We start from the raw sequence: 19,221 nt of genomic DNA, 5'->3' as shown, positions 1-19,221 counted from the left end.
GCAGGATCTCCACAAAGTTCCCTCTTAGGGTCAAGAGTTTGAAATCCCATCCTGGGGCTGGCGCTGTGGCTTAGCAGGTAAAGCTGCCACCTGCAGTGCTGGCATCACATATGGGTGCCGGTTCGAGTCCTGGCTGCTCCACTTCCAATCCAGTTCTCTGCTATGGGCTGGGAAAGCAGCAAAAGTTGGCCCTGTCCTTGGGCCCCTGCACCCATGTGGGAAGACCTAGAGGAAGCTCCTGGCTCCTGGCTTTGGATCAGCACACCTCCAGCCATTGTGGCCAAGAGGGGAGTGAACCAGCAGATGGAAGACTCTCTCTCTCTCTGCCTCTCCTCCTCTTTTCTCTTTCAAATAAATAAATAAATCTTAAAAAAAAAAAAAAACTCATCCTGTCACTCATGCCTGATGACGGGCACCTTTGATATGCTCACCTCCTCTTGGCCCCTAGCTCAATACAACAGCACTGTCCCAGATGCTTAATTCCAACATTAAAATCAGCACAACACAGTTAACTCTTTACTGTGGGCATTCTGAAGCAGACAGATGGGAGAATACATTCGTGATGGGTCTCACAAATTGCTTACCATCCATCTCTCTTTCCCTTTCACTCTCTCTATCATGGGGTTTCTTTCCCAAGGTGAATTTCTCAGAAGTCTCCCTTTGTCTCAGCCCACACTCTTCTTTCCTTTTATTTTGGAGAATGACTTGGTCTTCTCACCCTTACTCCCCATGTTCTGCAACAATGATGACCCTGGGCTGTCTGAGGGAGAGAGAGTCCCCTTCTCCTTGGGTTAAGGGGAGAGGAGAATGGGAAAAAAAAAATCACAACAATTTGTAGCTGAGTTTCTTTTTCTGAAATCTGTTACCTTTCTGGGTCTCAGATTCCTCATCCGTAGAGTGGGTACAATGACAGTAAGCCGCGTTGGGTGGTTGGCGGAAATGAGAGTGGGTCAGGAAAATCCCCTCCCACGGTATGGAGCTTGCACACAATAAACCTTTTCTCTTTCCACTGTGCCCAGGGGCGCTTCAGAAATGTTCCTTTATTATCATGTTGGCTCTTCTCCCTGAGAATGAAGGGTTTTTTTAATGGTAGTAGTTCCTTAGGATTATTTCTAGATGTAGTAACTGTCGTTACAGCATGTTTTTATTTTTTGACAGGCAGAGTTAGTGGGAGAGAGACAGAGAGAAAGGTCTTCCTTTTTTCTGTTGGTTCACCCCCAGTGCGTTGCGGCCGGCACGCTGCACTGATCCGAAGCCAGGAGCCAGGTGCTTCCTCCTGGTCTCCCATGTGGGTGCAGGGCCCAAGGACCTGGGCTATCCTCCACTGTCCTCCAAGGCCACAGCAGAGAGCTGGACTGGAAGAGGAGCAACAGGGACAGAATCCGGTACCCCAACCGGGACTAGAACCCGGGGTACCAGCGCCGCAGGTGGAGGATTAGCCTAGTGAGCTGTGGCGCCGGCCACAGCATGTTTTAATGGCCATTTCCCACCTTTAACATTCTGAGGGAAAGAACAGTGTTCTGCTCATTTTTGCTATCCCTGATAATATCCATCAATATTATTCAAATATTCCCGAGTTTACTGCTTACTCCGCATTAGACCATAAGCACTGGATTATGATATGGACCAGATCTCAACCCACTTCCTAGACTCAAATGTCACATTTGGACACTGGGTCACTTCCGAAGCCCTAAGTGACTTGGTACAGATCATGAGAGAACGGCTTGGGATGACAGCATTGCTCGTCAGTTGAGATTTAGCGTTGTTCCTTTGGGGAAAAAGACTTCGGTAATTTTTCCAGCAACAGATACACCTGTTGTTTCTAGGCCTGTAAGGCTGTGTGAAGGCTGGCCGAAATTTCCGTGCTGGCTTATAAAATATAAATGATTCAGACAAGGAGACCACGTTAATTCCCTTTAGAAGACGTTTCTGTCGAGCATCGTTACACACTCCGTTTTGATAAAGTTAAACTTTGACATTATTTTACCCACACAGCTCCCCCTGCTCCTGCGAAAACCTCGCAATTCCCAGGTAAACAGAGGATTCGGATTCATGAGTCTTGTTGGACATCAGCATCGACTTTCAGAGTTTTGCAGAATTAGTCCTTCCGGTGCCCAAAACAATAGTACGTTTTTTTTTCTTTGTATATGAAAGAACGTGCTTTGGAAAACTTCATTACAACTTCGATAATTCACTAAGCTGGTCCTTCCCTTTCACCTCCTCAATAGAAAGGAAGTTTTCAATATTCGTAACCTGCCCTGAATTTTCACTTGTGGTATTTTCAAGCACTTGCTTCTCATATTGTTGGCTTTTTTCTTTCTTTTTTACTTATTTAAAGGGAATAGATTTCATGCATTTCATATATACAGTTTTAACAGCAAAATGATACTGCCCTCCCCATCCTTCCTCCCTCTCTCACTCACACCTTCCCTCCTCCTTTTCTTATTCTTCTTTTAATTTCTACAATGACATAAGATGGTGAGCCCTCAGAGCCCGAAACACTGTCCCATCTTGGGATTTAGATGTAGCCTTCATAGAACATGTTCTGTTTCCCTGCAGTTGCTTTTGTGTCTTTTGTCAGAGAGAGAACAAGAGAGCAAGCAGACAGGAGGAGGCATTGAGAGGGGGCAGAGAGGCAGCCTCTCCCCTGTCTACTCGCTCTGTATCCCTGACATAAGACTGTCTCTTACCCACGTTGGCAGACACTTTTAGAAATGCAAATGAGAATTTATTTTCTCATGCACTGCTCTGCCAATGACTTCTCCTCATCCCACCCACCAAAAATAAAAAGTAATGTTGACTTCTGAGCTGCACCATCATCTCTAGAAAAAAGATCATAGATGGAGAAAACAGCATTTAATTGCATCTTATATGCATTTTCTGATCATATCGGAGACACATAGTTAAGACAAAAATGAGGAAATAGAAAAGAAATTCATATTCATCACACTTCTTAGACTCACTCATTAACTTTGACATGTTTCCTTATATGTTGTGTGTGCCTGTATGTACACACTTGCAGATATTTAACTTAACTTCCATTTGATTGCATTTCCACCTTCCCGTAAACAAACAAGAAAACTGCTTGAAATTACATTGCTACCCCCACCCCCCACCACTACTCCCAACTGTGCTAAAGAGAAACAGTTCTATACACCAGATGCAAAGTGAGCTTTGAAGGCATGTTTTCAGAGAACTAGTAATTTTGTAGCTTCTCACAGCCAGAATTTTTGAATGGTAAGAAACAAAAAAAAAAAAAAAAAAAAAAAAGAAAGAAAAAAAAAGAACAGAAGGCAGCAATGAGTAGAGAAAATGGTAGAATAATCAGCTGTGTTGTTGAAGCCGGCGGAAGACGGAGTCAGCCTGTCACAGCTAAGCCGTATTCAAAGGCAAGTGGTCTCTGTGCGATGGGCAGCGTGCCAGAAAGTGATAATAAAGGAGCCATGTCGGGCTGCAGCATGGCACTCTAGAAATACATTTTCCAATTAGTCACAAGTGTTTATTCATCAAGGCATACCACGATGCTTTTGGTAACTGAGTTATACAAGCAGCTGTAATTGGCCATTGAGAAGCCTCAATGCAAATGTTTGGATGCCTAATCCTGAAATTGTTCCTGCTCCAGATTTCCACTGAATGGTCGCTGTCCTGGAGTAGTGTCGATGGAATGTCTGCGACTGCAGACTGGGGCCCTTTACAGTCATCAAGCACGAACTTGGGTCCACCCTGGCGACTGAGCCATTTTTCCTGATGGATTTGGAGAAATTGAAGTGCACTGAAAAATGTTCTATCAGCAAGGTGGGTGGTATTTGCTTTAAGCCTAAAGGGATGCTTGACAGACTGGCCAACTGACATATGTGTGTGTGTGTGTGTGCACGTGTGTGTGTGTGTGTAGCTACAGAAGCGAAACAAGGAAACAAGGAAAGAACAGCAGTGGAGGTTCTCATTGGCCCCTGGTTCCAACAAGGAGCTCAGCTGAACAAGCCATGATGCTCACAGACTTGGCCTGGGAAAGAGGAGAGCCCCCATGATGGCTCTATAACGCTAGCGCACCACACTCACTTTCCGGCTACTAGTCTGGAGCACTTTTCAAGCTACAAAAGAAGAATCCCATGGGACATTTTCTAACCTTCAAGAAAAAAAAAACATCAGGACTAATAGGCTTTCAAATTAAAAAAATTTTTTTCACTTCTCTGTAGTATAGAACTGCAAATGACTACCTAAAAGGGTCTCCTGCCTTTATTCTCCCAAGTTTTCAGGTACTTAGGGTGAGAGCCTTGTGACAATTACATCAGTTTCCACTGAAGTCCGCAGGGCTGAGGCTTATACCATCTTTCTCAAGGAGATTTCTTTGGCTAATAAGGAACCAGCAGCTTGTTTGAAAGGATGCTGCAATATAGGGAAAAAAATAGAATTTCAGGTCAAGGAAAAATGTTATGGTAGAATTACCACTCTTCATTTTATTTATTTTTTTTAAATGGAGAACATAAGAGGAGAATCCTTCCTTCTCTCTTTTTTTTAAAGATTTATTTGAAAGTCACAGTTACACAGAGAGAGAAGGAGAGGCAGAGAGAGAAAGGTCTTCCATCCGCTGGTTCACTCCCTAATTGGTTGCAATCGTCAGAGCTGTGCCAATCCAAAGCCAGGAGCCAGGAACTTCTTCTGGGTCTCCCATGTGGGTGCAGGGGCCCAAGGACTTGGGCCATCTTCCACTGCTTTCCCAGGCCATTGCAGAGAGCTGGATAGGAAGTGGAGCAGGTAGGACTTGAACTGGTGCCCATACGAGAATGCCGGCACTGCAAGGGGTGGCTTTACCTGCCACTCCACAGTGCAGGCCCAGAATTACCACTCTTTAAAGGCTGAAAAGGAAGCTGATGCGAGTCTCATTTGTAATGGTAAGAGCAGTGCAACCCAAATTAGGCTTTGAAAATAGCTCTCTGATAGCAGTATTTGACTCTTAAAAGGAGGACTATCATTAAAAACAAATTTATTTCATTCTCCCTTCAAGTTTAAAATGTACTTTCATTCCTACAGGTATAAAAACACCTACTGACCCTGGTACATAAAGCTCATGGTATGTAAAGATTTATTGACACAATAACCTGAACATCCAGCTCACAATACAAAGCAAAATCTAAATCACTACCCTGTTTCTCTCTGTTGGTGTTTAATCCAGGGCATTAGATCGTGAAGCTTCTCTGAGGCTCCACACCACTGAACCATAGCCCAGACAAGAGGCCCAGTGCCTTCGTCATGACCAGCTTATCTAATCTAGTGGGTAAAAGCCATCCAGCCCATTTTAGCAAGCATTGCTGAATAGCTTTCATGTACTCAGCATATGCAGCCAGGAATATTGCTGTGGAACTAAAAAAGATTAGGAGATGAGGTATGAGAGGTGTGTCCTACCAGAGCCACCTGCCCAGGTCTCCAGGCCACCTTGCTCTAAAGCATCAGCTATGTTGTATTGGCAAGCAGGTGCTGAGAGTACACAGATACTGCGGACTGTCCGAGCATCTAATATAAGAGAGAATCCAGTGGGCAAAGTTGGGCTGGGGCAAGAGAGAGATTTAGAAAGCAGAGGGCTTAGCAGTCAGGGAAAATTTTTAGGTTGTTAGTCTGAGGACTCCTGGAGATCACCTGCTGTCTTTTTTTTTTTTTTTTTTTTAAGATTTATTCATCTGTTCTGAATGTCAGAGTTACAGAGAATAGGGGAGAGAGAGAAAGATCCTCCATCTACTGGCTCACTCCCCAGATGGCCTCCACAGCCAGCGCTAAGCCAGGTTGAAGCTCCACCTGGATCTCTCACGTGCGTGGCAGGGACCCAAATACTTGGGTCATCTGCTGCTGCTTTTCCCAGGGCATTAGCAGGGAGGTGGATAGGAAGTGGAGCAGCAGGGACATGAACCACCACCCTCGTGACATGCTCACACAGGCTGCAGCTTTGCCCCGGGGTGCCACAAGGCCGGCCCCACCTGATGTCTCTTAAACCAACCTTCCGCCCCAATGTCTGGGTTAGCACTGCTCTGCCAAGCTTCAAGGGTCCTCATCACCCCGGGCATGTTGCTCACTGTGTGTGTTGTTAGGTCTTTGCATGCAGTGGGGTACAGATGGCCTGAAGGTTGCAGGAAGAGCTGGCTTCATGGGCATGTTGTCCCTGTGTCTGCAGCAGGCTCGCGGGCACAAAGATTCCACTCTTGGTTACATGCTCCGCTGTTGCCACCTTGAAATTTGCAACAATTTTGGTCAAAGGAAACTCACCTTTTCATATGGCAGTGGGCCTGCTAATGATGCAGCCAGTGCTACATACAAGCCTGCATCTCAGAGAGCCACTTCATCTGCTCCACCCTAAGGGGAGGAGTTCTGGATTTAAATAGACAGATGTGGGGAGCAACTTGGACTAGACTAAGTTACTGGAATTAAGACTTATTCTATGCATCTGCTCTCCCACAATATGGCGCTGGGAGAGGAGTAAACAGCTTCTACGCAGCTGCCTCCAGTTCGACCAATAAACTGCAGGAGCTGCTCCTGATTGGAGGAGAGCAGCGTGCTCGGCGTATGGGTAGCAGAGTTGGGATTGGTGGAAGAGGACTATAAAGGAGGAGAGAGACAACATGCACCAGGAACATCCGGATAACATCTGAGCAGCCCCCGAGAGAGCCGGCAGGCGGTGTGCCGCTCCCTCGCGGAAGTGGGGAAAGTGGCAGAGGGAACCGCCCCTCCACGGAGGTGGAGGGGTTGCCAGCCAACCCGGGAAGGACCAGCAGCAAACCCGGGAAGGGCCGAGCAGACAAAAGAACAGCGCAGGGTCCTGTGTTGTTCCTCCGCGAATGGGGGAGCGACAGACAGAGGCTCTGTTGGAAATACGGAGAGTAGCCATCAAAAGCTGATATTGCCCTTTCTTGGGATGTGGCCAGGGCCCCTCATTCAGAATGGAAAAAACAAATAAAAGCTGCTCATCATGATAATGGGGAAGCCATGGATTCTAAGGTCAAGCCAGGTGCTTGGCTACTTAATTGGGTAAATGTTCTTTTATTCCCTTCCATATGGATTGAGACTTCACGACTACCGGAAAAGTCAAGGTTTGTCCTTGGGAGGTGAGCTTATTTTAATAGGTCAACTAATACATTTCCAGCAGGCCTGCAGCTTGTAGAAGCATTGAAAGGGAGCCCCCAGGGGCACTTGCAGCCTGAGCCCTACCGTAGGAGCCTTTCTCCTAAACCTGTAATAGCAATAGCAACAGGGCCACAGGATTAACTCTAGAGGACAATTCAGGGCGTGAGTTGTGGTCTCAGACTTTGGACATTGTTCAGGGGGTAGGACCTGGTGGCTTTTAAAAAGTAGCTTCCTAATGAGATTCCAGGGGAAGTCCAAGCTAACGGAAATGCCAATCGCTAACATTCCTGTGCTGTAATTCCAACACAGCCCTAGTTATTCATCAGAAAGTCCATATAAGCATGTACTATTTGTTCTTTGGTCTTGGGCTTGCTAAGGGGGATTGCAGACAGAGAACAAGGGCTTGAGACGAGGGAACTGTTCTACTCCCATCTCTTTCTGACATCTGTGGGACTGATGGTGTCCACCATTCCGGGGAGTGATGCCCTAAGCTCCACGCGCTCATGGAGGCCTTGGATGTGCTGTTAGTCCCATGAGATGAAGCTCAGTTACGGAGAGGACTGACACAAGAGGCAGGAAAGTCAAACTGCTGCTACCCCTGTGCGGTATCAGGGAGCAGGGCGCCTGTTGAACTTCCAGATTAGAAAATTTATCTAACAGGATGAAAAATTCTTTTGAAAGATTTTAAAAAGGTTTATTAACTTGAAAGGGAGACTGATGAGAATGAAAAATAGAGAGAGAGAGAGAGAGAGAGAGATTCCATATACTGCTTCATGCTGCACATGGCCACAATGTGGAGGAGGGGGCTGGACCAGGTTAAAGCTAAGACCCATGAACTCCATTTGGGTCTCCCGCGTGGGTGGCAGAATCTCAATTACTTGGACCATCATTCGCTGTCTCCCAGGTGCACTAGCAGGAAGCTGGATGGGAAGTAAAGTAGCTGGGACTTAAGCCAGGTACTCCCATATGGGATGTGGGTGTCCCAAGTGGCAGTTGAATCTGCTGCGCCACAATGCCAATCCCCAGGGCTGAAACTCCTCCACCATTGTTACATCTTATTCATCTAATATGTGAGCCAAAATCTTTATTTTTTATAACACAAAAGTTATGTGTTACAGATATGCTATATCTAGTTATATATAATGGGCACAGTGCATGTCATAGCTAAGTTTGTCATGCACTGAAATAATTCATTGAATTCGATGAAACAAGGTTGTGTTCTATATTTAATAACTTTGTAATTGTTATTGCACTGCGTGTAATGAGGCAAGTATAACGTATGATTCGCTAATACTGCTTTTACAAAGGCAAATGGAGTTTCCCTTCATTTGCTTGGCCCATTTGTTAGCATTCCTTTTTAAAAAAATTAAAAATTTTATTTAAGGTATACAAATTTCATGTATTTCATGTACACAGGTTTAGGCACATAGTGATTCTTCCACCCTACTCTTCCTCCTGCCCTCTCTTTCACTCTTCCTCCTCCTCCCTCTCCTGATCCCTCTCTCAAAATTTTTACAAAAATCTACTTTCAGTTTACTTTATACTCCTAAGATTAACCCTGCACTAAGTAAAGAGTTCAACGAATAGAAGAGAGGGAAAAAAAAACCACACTGTTCAGGGCTATAAACAATCATCCAAGCTCAAAACGTCAATTTCACTCCTATGCATTGCATTTTTGATCCTCTGTTTTACCACAGATCACGGAGAACATGCGGTATCCGTCGTTTGAGGATTGGCTGATTTCACTCACTGTAATGTTGGCATTCGGAACCGAGCGTGCTGGTCTCGCTCTGCGGCCCCCAGATTTGCCCAGATGTGCAGGGCTGGGTGACTGAGGCTGGCTCCCGTGGGCTCCATCATCACACTCCCCTGTGGCCTGGCGCCTGGTTGGATTTAGTCAATGAGAAGCACCCGCAGAAGGGGAGAGTGCAGAGGACAAAGGGTGGGCTTCTCCCTCCTCAGTCCCAGGTCCTCACTCCCTGTCTCAGTGAGAGCAGGATCTCCCGTGCCCTTCAGTCAGCGGCCCCTCCGCCGATGCTCCAGTTACCCTGGGCCCGGCTCGCCTAACTGCCTCCCCTTGTGCGTTCGGCCCTGACCCTGCATGACTCCGGTTGCCAGCCTCTCGCTCTGGGTCTTGCCTCAGTCCTGCCTCCCTGGGCAACTGTTCCTTTCCTAAAATCTCTCCCTTTGAATCCACCTGGCCCTTGGGGGAGCATAGGCAGGTTTTCTTCTTGCTGCAGGCAGGCTTCACCCCATGCCTCCCCCCCCTCCCCCCTCCCTCAGGTGCACAAGGCAATGCTGGTGAATCTGCTCCCCAGTACCTGGAGTTCTGTCTGGCCAGCGCCCCACCTCCGCCCTCTCCCTCACTCACCTGCCTGGGCGCACACACGTGTTGGTGAGTCTGCCTAAGATTTTCCTCCCACCTCCCCATCTTCCTTTTATCCTATTCCAGATCGGATACTGGCCACACTGCAGGCGTTTGGGGCAGCACATTTCTGGAACCAGCGACAGCACCCGGGGCTGAGGGTGGGGATAAGGGGCGGTGGAGGGGCTCACTGTGCTCACTGTGGACTTTCACCTAGAAGCACCCCTGTCGGAGGGAGGGAGAGCGGGAGGAGCGTGAGGGGAGGGAGAGCCCTTGGGGCCTCTCCCCAGATGCGCTGCCCAGACGTGTCCTGTCTCCATCTTTTCTTTCATCACAGTCTGTACTGACCGTCATCTTTCCCATCCCAAGGGGACCCTCCTTGGCGCAGGAAACTGCCGTTCACTCCTCTATCTCCTGCATCCGGCCACGGTGCTTGGCTCACGGAGATTCGTTAATTGTTAAAACAGGGTTTTCTTCCAGACCGTCCAAGATTAGTTTGAAAGGTGCTGGGGGTGGGGGTCAACACCGAATGTGAAGGAGATGAACAATGGAGAGATCAATCGGCCCCTCGGCCCTGGCTTGCCTCTTTGTTGGATCCACTTACCTTTAACTCATCAAAGCACAGATGAGTGGGGACTTAGCGTGGATTTTCAGTAGCTCTGGGTTGGTGTGGTATAAGGGGAATGCTGGAGGTAATGGGCTTAGCCCTTTACCAAAACTGGAGCTCCGTGGATAGCGCTGTGGCAGGGAAAAAAGCAGCACCAGTCTGGAAGCCAGTAAGCCTGGGTCTTGCCCTGGTTTGCGACAGTGACAAGTCACCCTTTATCTAACCTGTGCACGAGAGATGGAGATGATGCCTAGTTTGCATCCTTTGCAAGACTGTAGGGGAAGGCAGCTGAGATAGTGCAGGTGCCAGTGCCTTACCAGTGGATGGGAGTGAGACTAAGGAGAAGCTCCAGTGTGAGAGTATTTACAGCCCGCTGTATTTACAGCTCGCTGAGGCCAGGAGACGCGCCGTCCCCGGAAAGAGCGTGTGCGCTCCAAGGAGGCAGGTGTGCTGATTCCATTCCAGGAGTTAATTGTGTGGGCCCTGGAGGCCTCTGACATTCTCCAGTTCCCCTTTTTGGGGGTGGTGGATTAGTAGAGAATTTGTGTTCCTGCCCAGGCAGATTCCCTCTTGCTCCCCAGAGCTATTTCTCCCAGGTTTTGCCTCAATGTGATCACTCACTAATCCCTTTTCCCCTCTCAACGCTTACTTTTGACCAGCCCCATGTGTTTGCCTCAGCATGACTCGTGTGGAGGCAGATTTGGACCGAAAACATTTGATTGGAAAGCCACTGCAGGCCCGTACTGGGAGGAAGTCTCCAGGTTTCCAAACCCATCCTCTTGTATCATCAAAATGTCTCAGGTCAGATCGTGTGTGTGTGTGTGTGTGTGTGCATGTGTGTGGGTTGTATCTAGTGGTAAGGAGGCCCATGGGTCAAAAACCCATTTGAGTTTGTTTGGATGAGTAAGAGATGATGGGAATTCACTGTACAAGATTATAAATATTACAGAAGTTATTCAAAATCTCATTTACTTTTAGTCTGACTGCCTCTTTACATATTTAAATTCCATTTGCAGCCAGCGACCCTGATACTCTTAAAGAAAATAACAACAAACAAGCTACAGCTAAGGGAAATGTAAATTGGTTTGTTTGCTTCTTAACACTCCTGGGCAGTGAAAACACAAGCAATTGTTATTCCAAGGGACTCACTGAATATACAAAATCTCTGTCTTTCTTAGGAGTTTCTTTAAAGATTACCCACTTTTGGAAGAGTTCTTTGTGTCTAGAAACCAATTTTATGCTCTTTTTGTCCAGCTACAAAGTTCTTACAAACTTGTTTTCTACACACACACACACACACATTTGCACTCCTTTAGAAAAGGGTGAAAACAGGGTGCTTTGGGAGCACGTGTTTGTCGTTTTTCTCATAGTGTGCTAGGAGCCTCTAGCAGCCCCGTGGAATCGGGCTGTCCTGGAGGGGTTTGTGTTACGGAGCGCAGGGGGCCGGGCTCCTGCACAGCTGGCACCCTGGCCCTGGGCTGGAGTCGGTGCACACAGCAGTGGGGCTGGCGGCAGGCCTCTGGGCTCAGGCTGTGAAATCACCCCTGCACCCATGAGTTCCCAGCCTTCCTCTTCCTGGTGAACGTTTCCAGCAGCTTGCCTCGTGCCCTCACTCAGAAGTGTGCCTTCCTGGGTGAATTGCTATTGGTCTTCTGGTGGCTGTTTCCGATGAGTGATCCTGTAGAAGCCAAGATGCTGTTTCCTGGGCATGTGTCCTTGTGCTGCCACCAAAAGACGTAATATGGTGTCCTTTGCCTTCACTCCAAGTGGGCGGTGTAGAGGAACACTATTTCCCCAATGCAGATGTCTTTGTCTCTTTCCTCGGCATAATAAAGTACCACACAGGGAATCTGAAGCTAAGCTACCCCAAATTCAGTATTTTCATATATGTGGATTACCCAGTTTTTAAAATGATTCTTTTAAATATGGAACCACTCAGTGACATTTAAAATGGGATTTGATTTGCAAAATTTTTATTCAAGGATGTGTGAAGAGAAGATATACTTGTACCACAATGTTTCAATTTATTTGAGTACACAAGTCTCATAAGAGACACCAACCCTTGCCAAGCTCCAACAAAGACTGGTAGCTCAAATTTGGATTTGCCTTTTTAAAACACCATTCAACAATTCAAAAGGAATTCTCTTTTGTCTCACATACTATTAAACAGAAGAAGCTTTCTTTTGTTCTAATTTATCAAACTTAAGACATGGTTTTTAATTTATTTGAAAGGCAGAGGGACGAGAGGAAGCGAGAGGCATAAGAAAGACACAGGGATTTCCCATTTGCTGGTTCACTCCCCAAATGGTAACCAACACCTGGGGCTGCGCCAGGCCAGAGCTAGGAGCTGGAACCTCAATTCAGATTTCCCACATGGGCGGTAGGGATTCAACCGCCATCACCTAGCTATGGGCTCCCAGGGTGCTAAATAGCAGGAAGTTGGAATTGGGAGCTGGGCTGGATTCAAACCCAGGCTTTCTGATATGAGATGCAGACATCCCAAGCAGCATCTTAACCATTGGGCCAAATGCCCGCCCCGAAGCTTGTTTCTAAGGACCCAAAATGAGTATATTTGGGTGTGCTCTCTGTTTCATAATAAACTGTATTTCTTCTTGGTGTGTCACTGCTCAATGATATAAATCGCAATTGTAATTATAGCCCACAGAGGCTCCGACTGTTCAACAAAGGTGATTCAGGGAGGTCAAAACAGACCGTGAAAGTCATTACAGCAAAGCCGTTCAGGCTGGTGGTGCAGTAGGAACTCATTGCCCAGCTGATTGGAAAGCACAGATGTGGGTTCAGAACAAGAGGCTAGCTTGGTCTGGATGGGAGACAGCTGGACGGAACGAGCTGGGATTTGGGAGGAAAGCATGGCGCTGATGCTGCGGGGCCCATGTGCCAAGAAGTGCCCTGCTGTCTGCTGCTGGCTATGCCACACTTCTGCCTTCTACCTGGACTTTCAGAAACAGGACTTAAGTGTGAAAATCTAACAAAGGCTTTAAGTCCTAGGAACCCGAAGAAGCATTTGCTCCCTGACAAAGGAAGGTAGGGACATCCTACAAGTATTGTCTCCGAAGGGAGGCACTGAAAGATAAATTCTCAACTACTCCACTTGTTACAAGTAGCAGGTTTAACCATTCTACCTGTACCGGTTAGGTTGCAACAGCTTCTTCCAAATTTTCTTGGAACCTTGATTCTAAGCATTAAGACTTCCTGTAACAATGTCCAATGTCAAGAAGACACTAAGAACACCAAGAATCATTCTCTCCCCTCTGTCGTCTCATTGGCTAGAACTGGGCCCCCTAGTCACCCTTAAGCCAATCAAGAAAAGGGAAAGAACTTGTAGGGTAGGTCTAGATCAGTCATTGTTCATGTCGGGAGGCAGAAGCAGGGAAAAGGGGAACCCACTTTCCTAGAAAACATTCACAGTGCTATGTGAATGTAATTAGGCTTCTAAAGTTTACCGAGTCCCAAGGGGACATAAAAGAACCACCACACACTACTGACAGCATTGCCTCCTAAATGCGGTTGTGCAATGTAGCCCATTGGATACATGCTCCACGGCGAGGGAGGGCGTTGCTCTCCTCTGGGTCGCTTTGTTGGATGACTCACTCCGTGCTAGGTGTTGCCGGGCAGCTCCAGCTTGTGTTTCTATTAAAGAAGAGTAGGGTGATTTACCACCTCCTGATTCCAGCTTTGGATTGTGTGGTGACAAAGAGGAGCCTCGGGGCCACCATTATGGTGTATGAGTAAAGCCGCTGCTTGTGACGCCAGCATCCCGTGTGGGCTCCAGTTCGAGTCCTGGCTGCTCCACTTTTTTTTTTTTTTTTTTGACAGGCAGAGTGGACAGTGAGAGAGAGACAGAGAGAAAGGTCTTCCTTTGCCGTTATTCACCCTCCAATGGCCGCTGCGGCCGGCGCACCGCGCTGATCCGGTGGCAGGAGCCAGGTGCTTCTCCTGGTCTCCCATGGGGTGCAGGGCCCAAGCACTTGGGCCATCCTCCACTGCACTCCTGGGCCACAGCAGAGAGCTGGCCTGGAAGAGGGGCAACCGGGACAGAATCCGGCGCCCCGACCGGGACCAGAACCCGGTGTGCCGGCGCCGCAAGCTGGAGGATTAGTCTAGTGAGCCGCGGCGCTGGCCTGCTGCTTCACTTCTGATTCAGATCCTTGCTAATGTGCCCGGGAAAGCAGCAGAAAATGGCCCAAGTGCTTTGGTTCTTGCACACACATGGGGTACCAGGATGCAGCTCTTGGCTCCTGGCTTCGGCTTGGCCCAGCCCTGGCCATTGTGAGCATTTGGGGAGTGAACCAGTGGATGGAAGATCTCTCTCTCTCTCTCTCTCTCTCTGTCTCTCTCTGTGTGTGTGTGTGTCGGGGTAACTCTGCCTTTCAAATAAATAAATCTTAGGGAAAAAAGGAGCCTCATAAAGCCTAAGCATTTCCCATATTAAAGATTCAGCAGTGGCTTGCTTCTCAAAGTGGCTCGGCACCCACCAGACCCACGTTCGGACTCTTCTCTCGATGACCGTGGTGTGAGTGCCTCAGGCTTTCACGTTCCCGTCTCAGCTCTTCTCTGCTGCACTTAGACTCCTCTCCTGGCCCATATCCCACCTCCCCCCAGATCGCGGAGAACCAAGGGTTGGAGTACAATGGGTCCAGGTGAGGAGTGAGAGTGTGATGAGGGGGTGAGGAACAGCCAAATGAGGAGAGCCGAGAAGAGCTCCTCTGGTTCCCTTCCCTAGATTTCAAGGCCCGTCCAGACCCAGTGTGTGGGCCTTTACGCTAGACTGTTAATTGCTTGTGTGGTGCCCGAGCCTGGCACGCTGTGGTCTCCCGGAGCCAGGTCTCCTTGTGTTTAGGATTCCAAGCACCATGATCTGGTTTCGGTTTCTGATGGCAGTGTGCTCTCTGGTGCAGTTGTGCATGGCCACAGCAAACAGCGCATGAACCCAAACCCACGGTTGCTACCTTTATTTTTACCTATTTCCCAAACCAACAGAAGTGGCCTTCATTTAAAACTACAGAAAATAGAAGTTTAGAAAAGTAAGGAAGAGAACTCAGAAATAACTTAAAGCAAACATGTATCACATGGTGAACTTAAATGAAAGAAAAAGTGAGTCTAAAACTTAATAGCTTAAAATAAAATGGTCATATAATTCTCTATATTTTTGTTGTCTTTTTTTGTTTATTCTCTCTCCTCTCTCTCAAAAACCTTTCTAACTGGAAATTTAAACTGGTAGCTATTATTAAATTGTAGAAGAAATATAAGCATGTATTTTATCTTAAATTCTTCTTGGAATAAGGTATAACACTTGATTAATTAGTTGGTCAATCATGTAGCTTCTTCCAGAAGGAACATTGTACAAAGCAAATATCTTTAACTTTGGTTTTGTAGACAATACACAGTTGATGATGGTTCTTAAGTTAATTAAATACTTCTTAAATCAATTTCCTAAAAAAGCAAATGGTATTTCATGTTATTGTGACCGAGTGAACATATTTCTATAGGAGGCTAAGCTAAGAGAGAACCAGCTACAAAATTCATAAATTGTTTCCAATTGCATTTCTCTTTCTAATGCACACTAATCATCTCTAACATTCCCTGGGCTACCTTTGGTCATTGAATTCCTCAGTTAGTCGCATCCACTTCTTTCTTCGTTTGTAAGCAGCACACCTATGGCTGATTGGGCCAGGAACCTCCTCTTTGGCCATGTAGGGGAGATGACACATTGGAAAGAAGAGTTCCTGGGAGACCAGGAAGAGGCACCTGGCTCCTGGCTTCGGATCAGCGCAGCACCAGCCGTGGTGGCCATTTGGGGAATGAATCAACGGAAGGAAGACCTTTCTCTCTGTCTCTCTCTCTCTCACTGTCCATAACTCTACCTATCAAATAAAAAAAATTAAAAAAAAAAGAGATCCTGGAGTCAGGATCACAGATTCAAGTGCTGCTCTTAGTAGCAGTTCACCTAGTCACAGGGCAATTAGTTGTTTAGCATTTTTTAGCATCAGCTCTCTCCTAAGTAACCCAGGGCTGATATTGCCTTGGCTTACTTCCATGCTAGCCACCCCCACCCCACCCCCACCCCACCTTGGCCACCACACAGTGAGTTGAGCAGCCACAAATCGCCACTCCTCCCTGCCTCCGTCACGTCTCTCTCTCTCGATGACTACACAGCCTTCCCTCGGATCTCCCTGCGTCTAGTCACCGTCCTCCCATCCATTCTCTGTGTGCTGGTCAGAGCCGATCGCATTCCTCTTATCCCGCTGCATGTCCCTTCGTGACTTGTCATTGTCCAGGGACAAGGTCCAAACCCCATGGTGTGGGTCCTACAACCCTCTCTAATCCGGCTGTGCCTTTTCTCTCCTGGCTCTCCCACCAGTTCCAACTCGGTTCACCTTCCAGCTGCCGTGAACTGTCCCCTAAACAGCAACCCTTCCGGCTCTGGATTCAGATGGAGCCTTTCCAATTCCCCTTCTCCTTGGCGCTCTGCTAAATGCTCACCACTCTTAGACCCTGCTTGGACGTCATTCCCCTAGTAGATGCCTGCTTGGGTTCTCCTCCCCAACCCCAGTGGTACCCCAAGGACCCATGAGGAATGTCTTCTGCACTCAGCACCTTGCACCAGCAAGAGCCTGTTGACCCCTGATCTGTCACAGGAGCCACGGGCTCCAGGGTGGAGCAGCCATATTTTCCCCATCTAATATCTTCAGGGTTCAACTTAGTTCCTCAGAGGAGTTGCTTAAAATATGCGGGATAAATGAATTAATGCAAGTCTCTCGGACTTTTTGTGAGGATTAAAATAGGAAAAGCATGGATACATTGCACTCACCCAAAAAACCGATCACCCCATTGTTACCAGCACAATTGTTATTACTATGACTATGAATACTGTTGCATAGTATTGTGGGGCTTTTGGATTGGATTGTGTCTTCTGCCTATAGAAACCTTTGGGCAAATGTCTCAAGGGCTTTTGACATTTTTAACTACAGCAATGTGTCGAAAACTGCTGGAGGCAAATTTTTTTTTTTGCATCTTCATAAAAATGTGCCCCAACCTCCACTTCCTTTATTTTCTGTTCGAGTACCTCTCACAACCTTTTGCAAATAAGTGGGTTTGTTCATTCTAACAGGCACTTCGGCAGTTGGTTCTCCTCTATGTAACCCCTTGCGTCCTTATTCAACAGAGGCTAGTAATTACCATAGCAACCGCAGCATGTGGCGCCTATGCACGCTCCCAGAAACAAAGCACTTGCTTAAAAAAAAAAAAAAAACTACACACACACACACACACATTAATTTGTAACGTGAAATTCTATTTCATGGTATTTATGGGGGGAGAGGGGGATCCATGCCTGCAAGCAAGCCGACTTACCTTCTTCTCCAGACTCCGGGGCTTGCACTGTGGTTCTGCTGTTCCCCACCGCTTGGCACTGCCCATGCACACATATTGATTCATTTTAAAAGTGATTTGTGTGTGTGTGTGTGTGTGTGCAATGGGGGGAAAGAAAGATGGGAAGGATTCAGTTTCAGCGGGAAGGTGCAAAGGTCAGTGAGGGGTGCACAGCCCCGTGTAGCAGTTGTTCCTGTCTGAGTGATGATTATACTACCAAGGGGATTCATTAAAATGGAGCCGATTGCTGTTACACTGAATGAGGCTCTCCATAAATTCTGCTGTGAGCCTGTCAGTGGCTAAGCCCATATGTAATGCTTAAGTACAGCGCCTGCATCTGCTTGCCGGCGTCTGCGTCCCAGCCCGCGGACGCCTCTCTAAGCGCAGTGTGCATGTGGGTGCTCGCTTCAGCTCAATCAGGAATCCAGGGCCTGAAGTCCTGTGCATGCTCAGAAATTGGGAATTCCCATTTTTGTGTGTGTGTGTGTGTACGCGCGCGTGTGCACCCAGCAAGGCTTTGGGTTTTAGGTCGTAACAGAGTTGTGAAGTCACACACATATTCTGGGTCTCAGCTTGGGAGGGCCTGGGGTGGAAAGGAGGAAGAAGAGCGTTCGGGTTCAGCATTTGCAGGTAGCAGGGGATCCTGACGCCACAGGGCCCACTTTAAAAAACGGAAGGAGGATGCATGCGCCAGGGGAGACTCCGGGTAGAGGTCGCCCTTGGTGTCCTTGGTCAGGGTGGCTTCTTTCTGTCCTGCCTCTAAGTGCTCGGGAGAGGGAAGAAATCCTGGGTAGAAACTGCTTCAACGAGACCTTTTCTCAGGGGGTGTCTGCACCTGGTCAGGTGGAAGCCTCTTTGCTGAAACTCGGATTTAACCAAAAAAAGAAAAAAATGCTTTGCTCTAAAGAAAAGAAGAAAGAAAAAAACCCAAACACATGGCAGTCAAAGGCTTTGCAGGACCCTGTTGCAGTCTGAGCCTTTCCCTGTGTTTGCTGCCTCTCACTGGGGGCAGCCAGTCTATCTTAGCAAGCAGAGCTCAGGAAACCCCGAGACCGGGACCACGGTTGAGCGGATGGGTGTGTGCATGGGAGCAGACATTTTCTCATCAGTGTTCACCAAATGTTGGAAGACATGCTACGAATTTATACTTTAAATGGGAATTTCTTGATATTTTGTATTTTTTTAAAAATGTATTTATTTACTTAAGAGGCAGAGTTACAGAGAGAGAGAAAGAGAGGGAGAGTTCTTCCACCTGCTGATTTACTCTCCAATGGCTGCAAGGGCCAGGGCTGGGCCAGGCTGAAAGCCAGGAGCCAGGAGCTTCATCCGGGTCTCCCCGGTAAGTGCAGGGGCTCAAACACCCGGGCCATCTTCCACTGCGTTCCCAGACACATTAGCAGGGAGCTGGATTGGAAGTGGAGCAGCTGGGTCTCGAACTGGCACCCATATGAGATACGGGTATTACAGACGGCTTAACTCGCTATGCCACAGAGCCGACCCCACATTATTATCTCTTCTTTTCCTGCTTGGACCAAGAAGGGATTGATCCCGACATAGGATAACTGACACTGCAGTCTCTGGTCCCCGGGCAAGGATAAGACTCCTCTTTGTTTCCCGCGGTCTCTCCAGTCTCCCCTGCCCCCTCCGACGGCCTTGCGTCACACGGCCACTAGATGGCGCCTTGCGCCCAGCGATGGCTTGTCAGCCTTCTGCCCGCTTCCAGGAGAGCACATTTAGCTGAGAAGCA

At 47.7% G+C, this 19,221-nt stretch overlaps 1 long non-coding RNA gene across 1 annotated transcript; it reads left to right on the top strand.

Moving 5' to 3' along the window:
- Window positions 1–3,482: 3,482 nt before the first annotated feature.
- On the top strand, window positions 3,483–13,878 carry LOC127491574 (uncharacterized). The gene is made up of 3 exons (XR_011387576.1): window positions 3,483–3,795; window positions 8,808–9,505; window positions 10,742–13,878. It is a non-coding gene; the product is annotated as an uncharacterized lncRNA (long non-coding RNA).
- Window positions 13,879–19,221: the final 5,343 nt, after the last annotated feature.

The sequence above is a fragment of the Oryctolagus cuniculus genome, chromosome 3 (genome assembly GCF_964237555.1).
Source record: "Oryctolagus cuniculus chromosome 3, mOryCun1.1, whole genome shotgun sequence".
Classification (NCBI taxonomy): domain Eukaryota; kingdom Metazoa; phylum Chordata; class Mammalia; order Lagomorpha; family Leporidae; genus Oryctolagus; species Oryctolagus cuniculus.
The sequence above is the reverse complement of the archived record's forward strand: the minus strand, read 5'-3'. Positions and strand labels throughout refer to the sequence as shown.